Source organism: Triturus cristatus, chromosome 8 (assembly GCF_964204655.1).
Source record: "Triturus cristatus chromosome 8, aTriCri1.1, whole genome shotgun sequence".
NCBI classification, from domain to species: domain Eukaryota; kingdom Metazoa; phylum Chordata; class Amphibia; order Caudata; family Salamandridae; genus Triturus; species Triturus cristatus.
The window spans coordinates 696,116,079-696,133,418 of record NC_140591.1 but is presented as its reverse complement, the minus strand read 5'-3'; positions in this window follow the sequence as shown (position 1 = coordinate 696,133,418).

The following is a 17,340-nucleotide window of genomic DNA, read 5'->3' as shown; positions in this document are numbered from 1 at the left end:
CCAGCCTGAAACGCCGGACAGGAAGGCGAGAACGCCACAACACCATAGACAGCATGGCAAACAGGCATGCAATGTAGTGAACACCGAGACCAACGGAACCCGGAGCAGCGCAAGCTGCGCCCGTACAAGACACAAGATACCACACCAGCAGAATACAGTGAAGCCAAGAAAGGTAGGGAACCCGAAAAAAGGGGCAACCATACCTCCCCAGCGCAGGACAGAGCTAAGCAATAGCTACAAGCACCCCACATAGGACATGATACGTCCCACTAAAACATGGGAACACCTCATAGGGAAACACCCGCAGCAGAGGACCAGAACATAAGGTTAGGGTGTGATACGTCCCAAGAAACATGGTAACACCTCTTAGGGAAAAATCCCGCAGCAGAGGACAGAACATAAAGGACCTGCAGATAGAACCACAGACTGCTTGTCAATCAGCCAATCAAAAAACACAAAGAAGGCCCAACCTGAGGACACAGATGGGGGGGGACCACAACCACAAAAACCACAAAATCAGAAGGGGCTGTACCAGCAGCCAACAGCACAAAAGGGGTCAACCTAAGGACCCGAAGGCACGCCAACCCACCAGAACAGAGACGGTCCAACCAAACAACGCCGCCCATAAAGCAGCAGAGGACCGACAAGCCAAGTTTACGGAGGGGGAGGAGGACGGAGCCCCGCAAGGAGTCGCTGAATGGCAGCATCCGCATGGGTGTTAAACAAGAGCACCCTATCAAAGGGCAGGTCAACAAGACACTCCCTCACATTCTTAGGAAAAAGTCTATCCCTCAGCCAAGCATGACGACAGAGCCACTGAACTGGCCATTGTGCGGCAAAGAGCATCAGAAACATCCAGGGCCGAACGAAGAATGAACGCGGCCAGCTCCTGGCCATCTAGCACATGGCGTCGGAGGTGGGCAGAGACATCGTCAGGAGAGGCAGAAAACAGAAGGGACTCCACGGAATCCCACAAGCTGCAAGTAGCCCTGGGCAACACACTGTAGTGGAAGAGCCACTCTTGTAGTCTGGCACCCTATGATGATTTCCGACCACCACCATTTTAACTGACTTTAGTGTGTTATTTTACCCTAACCTTAATGTACGATGGCCCTGCATATACTTGCTTCTCTTCCGTCCTGTAATCTTGCTGTCTTTCTTTGACATGGCCTCATGTCACCCTGCTTTCTGACTTTACCTTGCTTCAAACTTTTCTGTGTGCACAGTGGTGCTTGTAAGTTGTGCGGATGAGAATTATAGGAGCTGACTATTGCCTTTGACAGGGCCTCATGTCTGATTCTGCCTTGCTGCTGGGTGCACAGCAGTGCTTGCAAGTTGTTTGGGTTATTCAGATTCAAGGTCTTGCTGTTTTCCTGAGCGATTGTTTTTGTTTAAATGTACTCTGGAAGGCCTAGTGAGAGCTTCGTCAAGACAGAGGCTGGAAGAAGTGCGAATGGAGGAAGGCACTTGAGAGCTCCTTACTGCCATGGAGATGCTTGCTTGGAACTTGGCCAGTTCTGGTAAAATTCCTTTGGTGGTGGGAGGAGGTCTTTCACGAATCTTCTAGTGTGTTTAAAGCTGAGGGTTGCAGGCTGAGAAACTGGGAGTTTGGATTCCGAGTGAGGGCAGACTTGTCTATCTTGGATTAAACCCCGATTGCTGAGCTGTGTGTGAAGACTTCCCCCGGCCAGAAGTGGGCAATGTATGCATCAGGTGATGTATTGAGTTTTGTGGTAATTGCCATTGTGATGTGAGCCAGTGACTGTGATCGTTTGAGGTGTTTGCTTTGTGGTGTGGGAGATGCACATCCAGAGTGATCCTCTAATATATAGATATGGCTGAGATTTATTGACGACATTTTCTTTGTGTGGGAAGGTGGAGAACAAGAACTTTGAGTTCCTGAATGAACTTAATGAAAATGCTCTTAACTTAAAATTTACCATGCAACACAGCCAAGAAACTGTTGATTTCTTGGACATTAGATTGACAGTAAAAGACAACAAACTAGAGACAGATCTATTTAGAAAGAGTACTGCGGGGAAACTCAGTACTATATGCAACTAGTTGTCATCCTCAGAATTTTAGGTGGAGCATACCCTTCGGTGAGTTCCTCCGTGCCAAGAGAAACTGCAGCACGGAGGAATCATACGAAAGAAACAAAAAGGAAATGTCAAAGAGATTTCTAGCCAGAGGGCACCCCTATGCAATGCACAAAAAAGGTGAGAAAAGAGCAGATGAAATTAACAGAAGTGAGGCACTTTACAAAGCACCTAGGAAAAAACAATCGGAGATAGATTCACCCATTAGACTTATCACAACCTTCAATTCCCAATATAATCAATTTAATCAGATAATCAAAACGAGATGGGACATCTTGATCCAAGACAGGGTACTGAAAGAAAAGTTAGGCCCATACCCTGCAATAACTTACAGAAAGGGAACCTCTATTGAAGAAATGATTGTTAAAAGCCATTTCAGTAATTTGAAACCAACATGGTTGGACAAAGTAGGAGGGTTCCATCGATGCGGTAAGTGTAAGGCATGCAGCCATAGTGAAAATGTCAAAGAAGTTGTCCTAGAGAGATCCAAAAGAAAGTGGTACATTCGCAAGAACATACAGTGCAGTACAGACTTTGTAATCTATGTAATCACTTGCCCATGTGGTAAGTGGTACATAGGTTCAACAACTTTCCCAGTGAAAAAGAGAATATTGGAACATTGGCGTGCTGTAGGAAGGTGGATATCTGACTATGGTTACCCCCAAATTTTTGCCTAGTGTCTAGCTGGTTTTTCGACTTAGTTGGCCTGAGATCCTGCTATTCAGGATCTCAGCCTGGCTGTTCTCTCTTTAAAATGGACTCCATGTACCCTAGGTACATACCCAATTGGTTGGATCACCCTGTCAGCCCCTGTACCAGTGTACACTAGGTACCCAGGGCATTGGTGTACCCAAGGCCTGCCAGGGGCTGAAGCATGTATTATGCCACCCCAGGCTTGGCCTAACAATTTGACAACTGGCTGATCACTCAGCTGGGGTAAGTTGGTGTAATCACCTCTTACTTAGGTGTAGTATACCTATACCTAACCTTAAATGGGACACCTGGTAACCTATAAGTCACTCCTATGGCAGGCCTTAACAATCCTGAAGGCAGAGTGCTTGGTTCCATGTGAGATGGTGCTCTGGCATGAGCTGAGCCTGTCTGCAGTGGTCGGAACAACTTCCTTCTACTATTTCCAGATATCGTCATACCATATACTCAAGTGCATTATGAACCTCGCGGTTAAATGCTATCTTTGGTTTGGCTTTATCAAAACATGTCGAGTAAGGTGTCATACGAATTGGAATACTAACCCCTCGCCAATTCTGGCGACGGGGTTAGCATTCCACCCTTCTAGAGGGACACGACATGTACAGTACCTGAAACCCAGGTAAAATCAGACATAGCCTCAGCTCCACAAAATGGATGCTGCCACCACAGACACAAGTCTGCCCTCCTGCTGCTGGGAGTCCTTCCAGCTTGGGAGGTGTGGACAAAGGGTTTCCTGCCAGGGGAGGTGCATGCACCACCCCAGACAGGATTTTGTGTATTGGTCAGGTAGGGCTTGAAAGAAACCAGACATGCCTGTGGCTGACAAGGAGCATTGGTGCATATGCCAGTTCAAACCGGTCCTGGGGCACACCAGTCCCAGGCCTGGGGCGAGCTGGACAAAGGATTGGGGGTGTAACCACCCCCCTTCCTGGTCCCACCCATAGGGAGGGACCTAGCAGGTAGTCCGGCCCCTAGAATCCGCTTAAAGGTAGGAGCTGTGTCCTAAGACTTCAGACATCCTGGAATCAACTTGAAACTAAGAAGAAGACGGGAACTTCGACATTCTGCTGCACAGAAGACTGAAGGAAATCTCCCCTGTGGTCAGGGAGTGACCACCTTGCTAACGCAAGCACCATCCAGCAAATCAACGTCTGCTTTGCCGCCGCCTCCCGCCGGAGCCCGAGCCCAGAGACTGACAAGACCTGGACCTCCAGACCTCTCACCGCCCGATCCACAGTCCCTGAAAAGAGGAGACCCGTGGAGGCACCGAGACACGTGGAGCCAGCCATCTTGGAAACGACGACGACAAGCTGCAAGCGCAACAACCGAGGCTCCCTCCAAGTTGTGCTTTGGGATCTGAGAAGCCCAACCCTCGAGCAGCATCTGCACCAAAGGTGAGCCCTCCAGCATCTCCACGATCTGCGTGGGGCCCTTCTGCATTTTGCCACTCGACGCGCCTAACCGGTTGCTGGCCTGCTGGCTAGTAGCCATCTTGGCGACGAACTTTACGAAATACACCGCTGGTCTGGTTGCTCCAGACTGGCCCTTGCTCCCCTCCAAAGGAGCAGTCCTTCTGACCTTGCTGGTCAGAACCATCAGCTTATTTCATCTCCTACAACAATTGCTTTTGCCAAGGCTTGTTTGCTTCGATCAAGTCGCCGACACCGCCGACAGCGAGAGCCTGCGTGGGACAGCTCGTGAACCGACTCCTGGACGTCGTCGACCTCCAGGGACCACGTGGCTGCAGAGACAAGCTACACCTTTCTTCCTGTTTGCACCCGACATTGCCTGGTACCCACCTGGTGCCACGCTGGTCACTGGCTAGTGACTGAACACTGTCCCCTCTGCTTACAGGTCTTCAACATCTCCGATCCACTCTTGGATCCACCGCATCTCTCCCGGACCGACCGCCTGCAGCATCTTTGTCTTCAGGCTCCACGGAACAGATAGAAGAAACCCGACGCACTTCGAGGCCTATGCACCCGCTTCCTGTGGGTGAGGTAAAGCTGGCACTCCTGTGCCCAAGTGTAGTATTACATCTCTAGTGCCTGTGTTCCAAATCTTGAGTTCCTAGTCCATCCGGAAGATCCTCTTTGCAGTAACTTTGTACTTTTTACGCACCCATTGAAACCTATGGGAGCACGCGTGTGACTATTTGCTCTGCACACGTCACCCGTGGACCTCCTGGTCACTAACTGAAGTTAGCTCCTTGTAGGCCCAGCGATTCTAGAGGCCCTAGGCCTTTTCCCTTTTCTGTTCGTGGTACTTATACCACTATTTTAGTATATGGTTCGAGCGGCCACCAGGGCCTATCCATATAAAGTGCAACTTCTGTGTATTCTACTATAATCTTGTTTGACGATTTGTGCTCCTGTGCTCATAAAGAGACTAGGGGTTACTTTGAGAAATAAATACATATATATTTTCAATATATATATCTGTGTGGTGTCCTTTCATTGGTATAAAAGGGGGTTGCATTTGGTAAAACAGCTGGCTTAACACGCTTCACGAGTTTAGCCTCAAAGACTGCTTAGCCTACGCTACCACTAGGGCAGCTAGTCCGAAAAGGTTGACTTACAACCACACCATAAGGGTTGCTTGGCATGGTACAAGGTGGTCACTTACTAGTGAACATCATATACCAGGCCAACTTCTCACACGTGCCATTACCAATAAGGACTTTAGTTACAGTACAGCAAGACATTTCCACAATGAACATAATGGAGACTGGACAAAGGCTAAATTCTTTGCCCTTGATACCATTACAAAGAACCCCAGAGGAGGGAATAGAATCCAAGCCTTACGCAGAACAGAATCGAGATTCATCCTGCAAGCTGGAAGTGTAGCTCCTTTTGGGATGAACAATGACGAAGAGATGCACGTACATCTTTAAATCAATTAACTTAGATCAATGTAGCCTTCGTTTTCTACCCTTTAGAAACTCCGGTTCCTTTTCATAGGAGTTTAGTTTCGGTTTTTTATTTTTGAGCCAGTTTATTTTAGTTTTACATGTGTACTTGTAATAAACTTGAGCATTTAATTCCCTGTTATCTGTAATTTTTGAGAATTTTTACACATTGCTTTCATGCACATTCTCATTGGTTGTCATCATGGCACATGTGTTTTGGAATATATTGAATGCAAATATTGAGATGCATTTCTGCCTAACCTGACTTTGTTTTCTACGACCGAAAGTCTATCAATTGCCTTAGCTACGCTTTGTCTCATAATCTGAAATTGGAGTATGTATTATCATTTTTGGATTCTGTACCTGTATTATGATTAAACCTTTGTCCCCTTTTTTATTTTTCCCCTCTAGACTGGACCTGTGAAGCCCACAAGCACTACCGTTACCGCTAAGTGATACGAGCACGGAGTCTTAGGTGGTTGTCTTACAATCACCTTCTCCTTTTCTTTTGTACTCTTAGGAACATGGGCCACACTTGTGTTGCACCTTTTTGATTAAAGATATGTGCACCTTATACAAATATATATATATCCTGTGTGTATATATAGTGGGGACTGTTTATAGAGACAAAGGTTCTTTACTAAATCTCCCTTCACACTGAGTATTCTCATTGGGAATTGGGGTACTATACCCCGAATTTTCTGATTTCTTGACATTAATAACGAAAAAGTGCTTTCCTTCTGAAAGAGAGGAAAACTAAATATCTTAAAAAAAAGGCGATTGCTCTATCAAAGACAGCGAGCAATTTATGTTTATATGAGGTTTGAAATACAGTCTAAACAAGATATGTTTAACTATACATTCCGAATTTAATTGACACTGTGACCATGAGATGCATATGTAAATCCTTAAGGAAGAATAATTGTAATTACGTAGATCTTCACTATCGCATGAATACGCTGTTGTGCATGAATTTATATAAATATTGTTTACTATTACAGGGTTGAGGGATTACATTGTCTTACAAGTCTTTTGTTTATGTCTTTTGATTTCCCTTAAGAGACTGAACTCTGAACTTATGGTCATGTGACCAAGAGCTTGTTTGCTCGAAACGCGTCTTTTTTTGCCCTATTGAATAAATCGAACATTATCTAAAACTGGATTTGTGTGGCTCGTGCTTGCAGAAAGAAGGTACTTGCGAGCTTTTGGTGGATATATATATATATATATATATATATATATATATATATATATATATATATATATTTTTTCACTGAAAAAACCATAGGCTTCACACACGTTATAGTTAAAAATTAGCATTTAAAAAACCTTGCAAATTCACTGAAAAAACCATAGGTTTCACACATGTTATAGTTAGCTGGACATTTCACTCGTACAAAACCATTGAAATAACCCCGTTATAGTTAGTTCAGCTAACTATAACTCGCGCAACCGCAATCCACTGCTGAGGACGTCACATATTACATCACTCATGACATGGTCAGTGACATCACTCATAACATCATCCAGTGAATGTGTTTTTCTGAAAAATGTATATTTTTTATATATGTATATCTAAAGGTTAATGGAAGAATAAATGGGTAAATAAGTGTCTAAATGGATGTTTTTTTTAATAAAATTAATTGTATAACTGACTTATTACCAGTATCTTAGTGAATACAGTGATGTAATATGTGACGTCATCAGCAGTGGATTGCGGTCGCGTGAGTTAATGCTGATTCCTAACTATAACGTGTGTGAAACCTATGGTTTTTTCAGTGAATTTGCAAGGTTTTTTTAAATGCTAATTCCTAACTATAACGTGTGTGAAACCTATGGTTTTTTCAGTGAATTTGCAAGGTTTTTTAAACGCTAATTCCTAACTATAACGTGTGTGAAACCTTTGTTTTTTTTTTAGTGAATTTGTAAGGTTTTTTAAATGCTAATTTATGTATGTATTATATTTTTTATATATTTATTTTACAATAAACTACCTATGTATATAGTTATAGATTGACTGTATCCTGTAATATGGAATGGCAGCTCTTTTTTTGAATTTGGATAAAGTTGAACAGCATAGTTAATATCTTCTATAAACTTATAAACAGTTTAAAATGTATTTTTTATGGGTTTTTCACGGTGCGTGCACCGTGCGCGCACCCCACGATTTTTTGAAAAAAAAGTAAGTTTTTTTCACCCTTCGGGGTCCTTCAGGGACCCCCTGACAAAGGCTAGGGGGTCAGGAACTCTCTACCCTGCCCCCTTTTCACGTTCTCCACCTTTCTTTTTCACTGTCACACACAAAATGGCGTCCGACACTTCCTGATTTCGACCGATTGGAATGTTGACTGACATCTAACCACCAATCAGAATTACGCTCGCGGACATTTGGTGCGCACCCCGATATTTATGTACTTTTAACTGCAATTTTATCAGGAACTACTGAACAGATTGACACCATATATGCAAAAGGCACATGCCTGACCTAAGGACTACCTCTTTGCCAAATTTCCAGTAATTCTGTTCAGCCGTTCGGGCTGTGCCTTCGACTAAAGGTCCTATGGGAAAATGCATGGGAAAAACGCATTTTGGGACCCCCCTTTTTTCTCAGCCCCCGCTTGACGAATCACCTCGAGACTTTCAGGGTAGGAGCTGAGCGGAGCACCCCATTAGTTTTGAAAGTTTCACGAAGATAAGTCAACCGGCGCCAAAGTTATTAAAAATAGAATTTTCAGATTTCCTATGGGAACTCGGTCCTAACTATAACTATCTACTGGCGACCGCCAGTAGATTATATATAGATTATATATATATATATATATATTTGTTCCAATGTGCCTTGCGCAAGGCACATTGATTACTATATATATATATATCTTTCAGGAAGTCCAGTGTATCTTATCTATATCAGTTATTGCTGGTTTATTAATCAGTATTATAGTTTGCTCAGTTATTGATTCATGCCTTTAGATTATAGGTTTGCTACATACATTTGAATCTTATGCATTTGGTATCTGAGATACCCTTTGTTTAGAGAGTATTATGTAATAAACCCCAAGCCTTATTCTAAAAAAAGTGATAGTCTTTGCATTCTGTTAAATAAAACCCCTTTTCAAAAAGGTGCTGTTTGTTTTGTGTTGAAGTCTTGCTGTGCCAGGGGTGGTAAGACATGCTCAGTGGTATATTTGCCTCCCAGGTGGGAGTGCAGGGATTGGGTGTGGCTTATTGGTGAGAAGCCACATTCAAAACACACACAAAGCGTGTTGAGCGCACGCAAAGCAGCACTAGAGGAAGCGAAGAGATTCCACCCCCATGAATCTAAACACCAGGACTCCCGTGACGGAGGAAACCCCACCAAAGGCAGGAAAGGCAGTCTGCAGAAGATGGCCCTGGATAGAAGAGTGGAAAGAAAGGCAGACTGGGTCGTGCGGAGCAGGACGGTGGTGGTGGTGGTGAAGGAGCGACTTGGGGACCGGATCCCCCCCCGCGCAGGACGCCCCCAGAAGAGAATTATGGAGCGAAGCTTCGAAGGGAAGAAGCAGCTCCCGTCCACCTGATGGAGAACCTCCAGCAAATGGTCCGTAGGGAACAGAGTGGCAGGGTCGCCCAAGTGCAAAATGCCGGCAGCCGTGGAAATGGCCAGGGCAAAGGCCGCACACGCCTCCGTAGTGCGTCGGGGGGCAGGAGCAATTTCACCGTGGGCGACAGCTGTAAACTAAGCCTGCTATGCCCGAATCTAGCTGGAGGAAGAAATGGCCAGCCCCGGAATGGTGGAAGATTGAGAGATGAGTGGGTACCTGAGGCACCTCTGGTGAAGGCTGAGGCCACAGGGACGGCGAAGAGCCCTCCCTGGAAGACACCGGGGAAAAAGCCACGACACGGCGTCCCATCTCCGGGGAAGAAGAAACAAAAAGTTGACGAACCTCCGGAGAGGAGGGGGCCTCCTGAGACAAGTCGACGGCCCAATGCCGTGGAGTCCGCCACAGGTGTCGGCGTGACGTCCAGCGTCACTGGAGGGGACACCGAGACGACCTCCTCCACCACTTGCACCCCAGGAAATTGGGGCGGGGCTGGCTCCGGTGCAGCGAAAGAACGGCGCAGAAAAGGCACCGACTCGACCTCCGACGAAGCAGCCGCCTGCGTGGAGAAACGAGAGGGACCCGGGGACATGCCCCGGTCCCTAGCCAGCACCCGTGGCACCAACAGCTTCAGGCAAGACTGCCGCCTGTCCAGAAGACCGAGGGGAACCGGGGGACAAGCCCAGAGTCCTGGCGACCTCCTGTGACACCACAGGGACCCCCTCGGGGGTTTGCGGCAAGGCACCGTGGGCGGAAGAGGGGAACCCCGCAGGGCCGCACCCTGACACCACACCTCCAACACCTGAAGCCGAACCAGTCGGCGCTGGAGACTCAGCGGAAGGCCCCGCACGTGGCAAGGGATCCGCGGGCGTCCCGGGAGGGGCCAAGGAAGCCTGCAGAGCCACAGCATAAGCCTCCATTTGGGCCCTAGTCGCCCCGGCGCCGGGAAACGGAGCGTAGGGTGGCGACGAATGAGGCTGCATCTCCCGCAGAGAACCCGCGCCCTCCGCAGAGCGGGGACCAGGCCTCGGGAACAAGCTGTATGACTTACCGACGGGCGAGCAACGCCCTAGGAGCCTCGGTGACGGGCGATGTCAGAAGCGAAAGCGGCAATTCGTGGACCCTTCCGTGGGAGACGGACGCAGAGATGATACAGACCTGGACAACCGGGCCGAAAGGAGCTTCATCCGGCGCTCCTGCCAGGAATTAGGCTTCAGATGCTGGCAAGCGTCGCAGTCCGTGGAATCATGGTGCTCACCCAAACACCACATGCAAATCGGATGAGGGTCAGTCACCGACATGTGACGCGCGCAAGACTTGAACGCCTTAAAGCTCGAAGGCATTCGCACACTGTCCCCACCACACGAAGCGAGAAAAGAGAAGGCCTGAGAACAGGCATGGACACAATCCGGATCCGCGTTGCACGCGCAAAAGAAGGGAAACTGATGTCAGCGCGCCGGGGTGGGGCTTGTGACCTTGCTGACGTCACGCCCGCAGACGTCAGGGCGGGTCGCGTGGTACTGCCCCCTGGCACGCAGAGATGCTGGGGCAAAGAAAGTTTTCCGGGTCCAGTCTCACGGCCGGGGATAATTGTACGTTAAGGAATCTGCGGCTAGCAATCTATCAGATTGCATCTTTTCCAGTACTTAAACAGGAATGGTGTAATAGTTAGTCCTGCCACAAAACGAGGCTCATAATCGTAGGAAGACTTGTTGATTCACCACAGTCATTTAGTAGATAATCAATTGGCATGGACTCCCGGTAGAGTCCAGGGTAAAAGATTCGAAGAGGACTTTAGGGACGTCATATTAAGATCACATTACAACTATCTAGGAAGGTAGGATCCTTCTACATTGTTACCCCCACTTTTTGCCTGGTGCTAAGCGGTTACTGACTAGTCTGACTGGGATCCTACTAATCAGGACCCCAACCTATCTGCTTTCTCCCTTAAACTGCTGTATTTAGTACTTTAGGTACATCCCAGATTGGATACTGGGGTACCCTTATAAGCCCCTAGTATATGGTTCTACGGTACCCAGGGCATATGTACCAGAGAGGTCTCCCTTGCGCTGAAGCATGTAATATGCCACCCATGAGAGACCATTCAAAATGGAACTACAGGCCTGCCCATTGCAGCCTGTGTAAGCAGGCGCTAGCACCACTTACTAAAGATATAGGCTTCCTATATTTAGGGTCACTGCACTTAAAACCCATAAGTCCCCCCTATAGCATGCCTGATCGCAGGGTGATGGGTTCTAAGCGTGAGGGTGCCCTTGCATGAGCAGGACACCCCTACAGCTTAAGGAGTCCATTATCCTGGGTTGTAAGTGAAGCAGCCACATACCATATAGAGGGGCACCGCTTAATCACACGATGACCATATCGAAACTGGCTGCAACAAGACTGGACGGCTGCTGGATGGAGGGCCACGCCTCTGTGTAGCCAGGTGACCGCTGCTCCATCGACCCGCCCACCGGAATGGTGGAATCGGCATTCCTGCTGTCCGCGTTTCTGCTGCGTTTCTGCTGTTCGCGCTGTTGCTCCTAACGAGGAGGAAGAGAGGAGGAGAAGTCGTAAAAATCCCGCCGCCTTGCCTGCTGCCTGTGCAGAGGTTGCCGAGGGTCGGAAGGAGGAAAGAATGGAACGGTGCGGTGCAGAGGGGTCCGGTGAGCGAGCCGGCATGCTGATGACTGAATTATGAGACTGACTCGGAGATGCTGTAGACATTGAGCCTCTCAGGTGTTTCAGCTTCCGCATTTTCGCCGCGGATATTGTGGAGGCGAAGAGGAATCCAGTATCCAGTATCCGGTATCCGGTGTCTCGGTAAGCGGTGAACAAGCCGGGGAGGCACCGTGCTCACTCTTTCCTGCGAATCGTGCAAGGGGAAGGACACTGTGCAAGTTTATCCCCGTCTTGACTTTCCCCACCCCGTATTACCTGAAAAAAGCCCCCCCTCGACGCTATGCCATACTGAAGTAACGTAGGTGTACTGGGGTGAGACCGTTCCAGATTTAATTCAAATTAATGTGAACACCTGCTTTGAGGGTTTCCAGAAGGTGGGGTGGATGGAAATTTCACTGCCTTTGTTGCCGCTGGCGCTGTGGTCTGGGAGAACAGCGGCGATTGGTGTTCAGAGAAGGAGGAAAGAACGTAACGGCCCGGCATGGAGGAGTCCAGCGCCTAGAGAAGGAGGAGGAGAAGGAGGGAAAAAGGAATAAAGGGGGAAGAGCAGCAGAGGAATCTTTTTTCTTCTTTTTCTGAAAGGGAGAGGAAAAGGTTAAAGAAGAACTGTGGACTGAGAAGTTCTGAGGTAATTAACCACAAAGATAAAAGAGGGGAGCTTAAGATATGGGCAAACCACTGAAACAAGGAGGCACGGCCATAAAACTCGACAGCAGCACGGTCTAAAACCAAAACTCGGCGAGCCTTGGCTAAAGAAAGTACACGACTAGCCACCAAGGGAATCCGAGAAATTAATATTAACACTCAAGGGCTTGACAGCACTTTGGAAAGCTCTGAAGAAGAACAATCCCCTGTCATATCCCCGGAAACCGAGGTGACAGGGATCGATGCAGATAATGTGGTTCCAGATAGCCCAAGGGCTAACTCGAGTGGGGCCAAACAGTTTCCACTGTTTTAAAAAAAAATTATCCCTCCATCGCCCTTGATAGAGTCAATCCTAGATCTATCTAAAACTGGGCCAGTTGAACCAGTACCTCTCCCAGCTGCCCTAGGTTCCCCAAACGCAGAAAAAACTCGAATCAATAAGGATACTGTCCATCGAGTTATCCCAGAAGGCACAAAGGATGAAGATCATAGCCAGGCTAGCTATCAAAAACATGAATCTAATATCTTACCGGCAGTAGCTGATCTTCTAGAGCAGGAGTCAGTATTACAGAATGCAACCCTGCCTAACTCCCTAGCAAGAAGCTATACCCGGGGGGGCAACCATTACCACAGCTGAAAGGCAGAGCTATCCCGATCAGACGGATCAGTCTATCGATACAACTAGTACCCATCAATTGGATGTCAGGGACATGCTAAATTTAATATTAGACGAAGTTCGCGAAATTAAAAGAACCCAGAAACTGGAAATTGCGGCTTTACATGCACGTCTGGTAAAGATCGAGGAGGTAATGTCTGGATTTCCTGTCAAACTCCAGGAGGCTGAGGCTCGGATCTCAGTGCTGGAGGACCAAGTCAGTACGGTCTTGTGTGAGGTGAAGGAAGCGACAAAAAAGAGGAAACACTTGGAAAATAGACTGGAGGACATTGAGGGCCATTCACTAAGATCAAACCTAAGAATAGTGGGGGTTCCGGAAGGCATTGAAAATGCACAGACGCTACAATGGGTCAATACATTCATTAAGCAGACTGTGCTTCCTGAATTTGAAGGGGACCTCACAATCACCAGGGCTCATCGGGTCCCTGCACATCCTTTTCCGAACTCTACTATGCCGCGAACAATCCTGCTAAATTTTGCTGATCATCGAATCAAGGAGAAAATTTTGATGAAAGCTATTCAGCAGAGACAGTTTTCTATCAACGCAACCTCAAAATGTCGTATATTTGCAGACATGACTGCTTTAGCAGCACGAAGAAGGAAGGAATTTGTTAAACTCCTCCAGTTATTTAAATCTCATGGAGCCCAAGCCTCAATAGCTCAGCAATCCAAACTTAGAGTGCTAGTAAAGGGCAAATTTTTTATTTTTTCAGATCTGGAGGAGGCACAGGCGTTATTGAAGGAGATCTCGCAGGGTTAATAATTTGAAGAAGCACATTTCGCTATAAAGGAAAGAAGGGAAGAGGTTGAAATAGGCAGGGGGTGCCAAGAAGAGAGGGCTAAAAGAGCGGCATGATGGCTCTGCTTAATTCTGTTTTGTTTGTTCTTTTTTTTTGGTTTTGAGGTTCTGGTGGGGGGGGGGGGGTCACGGGTAGAAGGGTCACCCGGGTGTAATACCATGAAACCCATGAACAAAGGAGGGAAGGGTGAAATGTGGTTGGCGTGGTTGGGGTATCCACATTCTAAGGGGAGGAAGGGAGGGGGGTGGAATCGGAGCAAAAAAGAAAAGGAGCAGGAGTAAACGACATAGGAATTATAGGATTAGAAATTTAAGTTTATCTGTAACGAGAAATCTAAATGAATTTTAGCAATTGCAAAATCTTATCAGTCAACGCCAATGGAATGTTAAATAAGCAAAAATACGGCGCTCTCATAAAATGGTTAATTTCATTTGACCCCCAAATAGTATATTTTCAAGAGACTCGCCTAAAATCAAATTCTCCAAAACTTTTTTTACCCAGATTTTTCTCCCACGCTTTCTTCGCATCAGCTGGTTTGGCTCAGAGGGGAGTTGCAATTTATCTTTCTAGAAAAATACCCTGGGAAATTCTACAAGTTCAGAGAGACACACAGGGGAGATGGATATGGGTAATGGTTAAAATACAGGGAAAAATTTTCAATCTTGTTAATTACTACGGTCCTGTTACTGACGAGACTGAAAGTCTGATCAAAATCCATGAGTCTTTGAGGGGAATCCCAGGACAGAACATACTAGGAGGTGATTTTAATTTTATACAAAACTTGAGGAAAGATACATCAAATAAAAATAAAAAATAATTAAAACCAAATACTTTAAGAGTGGTGGAGGCCCTCAAAAAAGAATATCAACTGGTAGATCCTTGGCGAATTAGGAATCCGGAAGACACAAAATTCACTTGTTATTCATACCGCTTTGCCACTGCATCTCAAATCGATTTTTATCTTATATCAAGATCTCTTCCAATTTTAAAAATCGATAGCGGGTGCAATCCTTTTTCTGACCACGCCAGAATCGAACTTGCGATTGTAATAGATGGTGGGAAAGGGGAGCGGCCAAGGTGGCAGCTCGACCGTACTCTCCTCCAAAACCAGAGGATTTCAGGGAATGGATTTTGGAATTTTTTAACTTAAATTCCAACACCGCTAATGTGTTTTCGGTCTGGGGTGGGTTTAAAGCTGCTGCCCACGGTCAGATTATTGCCTTTACGGCAGCCCAGGCCAAAGCAAGATCCCTCAAAATAGCTCAACTTCAGGCTACAGTCGAGAAAGAACATTCTTCGGGATCGGAAATGTCCCAACGAATTCGAACAGGCAAAAACCATCTTGCGGGATTTTTTCATTTTAGAAGAGATCTGTAGTTCCAAAATGTACCAGCAAAAGGTCTATGAAGAAAATCAGTTAATAGGTAAATTGCTAGCAAATGCAACAAGGAAAAAACAGGAGTCAGCATTCATTTTAAAGATACAAGACCCTCAGACCGGGGGAGATGAAGTCGACAGGGAAAGGATCTCACAGATCTTTGTTAAACACTACCATAGTATTTACTCAACGGAATATTCAACAGCCGACGATATGATTTGTAATTATTTTTCCAAAGTCGCAATTCCTAAACTTTGAGAGTCGGGTTTCCCAACTAGAATCAGAGATCGAAACAGCAGAACTATCCACCTCTGTAAAAGAAACCGCCGGGGGAAAAGCATGTGGGCCAGATGGATTTCCCATCGAATTTTATAAACTATTCTTAAAAGAATTGCTGACCCCTCTGAAACAACTATTTAGTAACATTAAAGAGGGAGGTCGCATACCGGCAACTTTTAAGGAGGCGACAATTGTGTCATTCGTGAAGAAAGACAAAAATCCCGAAAATATTAATTCCTACCGGCCCATAAGTCTTTTAAATTCGGACTATAAAATTTTAATGAAAATATGGGCTAAACGTTTTACATTTGCGGCTCAAGAGGTGATTAGTAGTGACCAGACCGGATTTATAGCCGGTAGATCCATGGCAGCCAACACCGAATTCTTAATTCAAGCTTTAGACTATTTTAATACCAACTTGACTCAGGCATGTATCGTCATGGTCGACGCGGAAAAAGCTTTCGACTTAGTCAATTGGAGCACCCTGTTTTTTACCCCAAGACAATTTGGATTTCCAGCCCAGATTGTTAATATGTTACGTAACATTTATGAAGACGCCTCGGCCCAAATTTTTATCAACATGAAAACGGCCGGCTCGATAAAAATTAATAGAGGGACCAGGCAGGGATGCCCTCTTTCACCGTTGCTATTTATCTTTTTCATTGAACCCTTAGCAATTAAGATTAGAAATAATACGGCTATTCGATCTCCGGTTTTCCGAATGCCCAAAATCAAATTATTTGCCGACGACATTATTTTATATCTGAGGCCCGATAAAGAAAATATTGAGAGTGTGTTAACAGAATTTAGAGAATTTGAACTAATTGGTGGTTATAAAATAAATTCCAATAAAACGGAAATACTAGCTTTAAATACTGATCTTAATTATCTTCCATCGGACTTAAGAACACAAGCAGCCAATAAAGATCCGATTAGGTATTTAGGAATTTATATTAACTCTTATTACCACCAGCTCTATGAATTAAATTACATCAGGATGAAAGATAAAATCAAGAAGCTTTTTGACCAGTGGCTTTTATTACCACTCTCAATTGTGGGTAGGGTATCTCTTATCAAAATGTCAATACTTCCGTTGCTTATATTTTTATTTAGCAATATCCCTATAAAAATCAAGTTCTCTTTTTTTAGAGACAATGTTCAGAAGTTTCGTATGGGGGAAAAAATGTTCTAGGGTCAAATTGCCAATAGTACAATTATCCACCTCACAGGGCGGTCTAGCCCTACCAGTTGTGAAAACATATTATGAGGCCGCCTTTTTAGATATAGTGGCGGGACTGATGGGATTGACATCCAAGCGAGATAGCTTCTTTTTGGATAAAATGCTACAGGAAAATAGCTCCAACTTACAAGTGTTCCTAAAAACTTCCAAATATCCCCAAAGAAACCCGATATAAGACCTTAAGGGAATATTCTTTTTTTTTTTTTTAAACCTTTATTACAGAATGCAAAAGATATACAAGGATGGGCCTACAACCTTCAGGCCGGCCGCTAGCAAACAGTGGGAGCATGGACACAATTATTAAACACAAGCGACAAGTGAGAAAGGTCCCAGAAGTCGAAGGA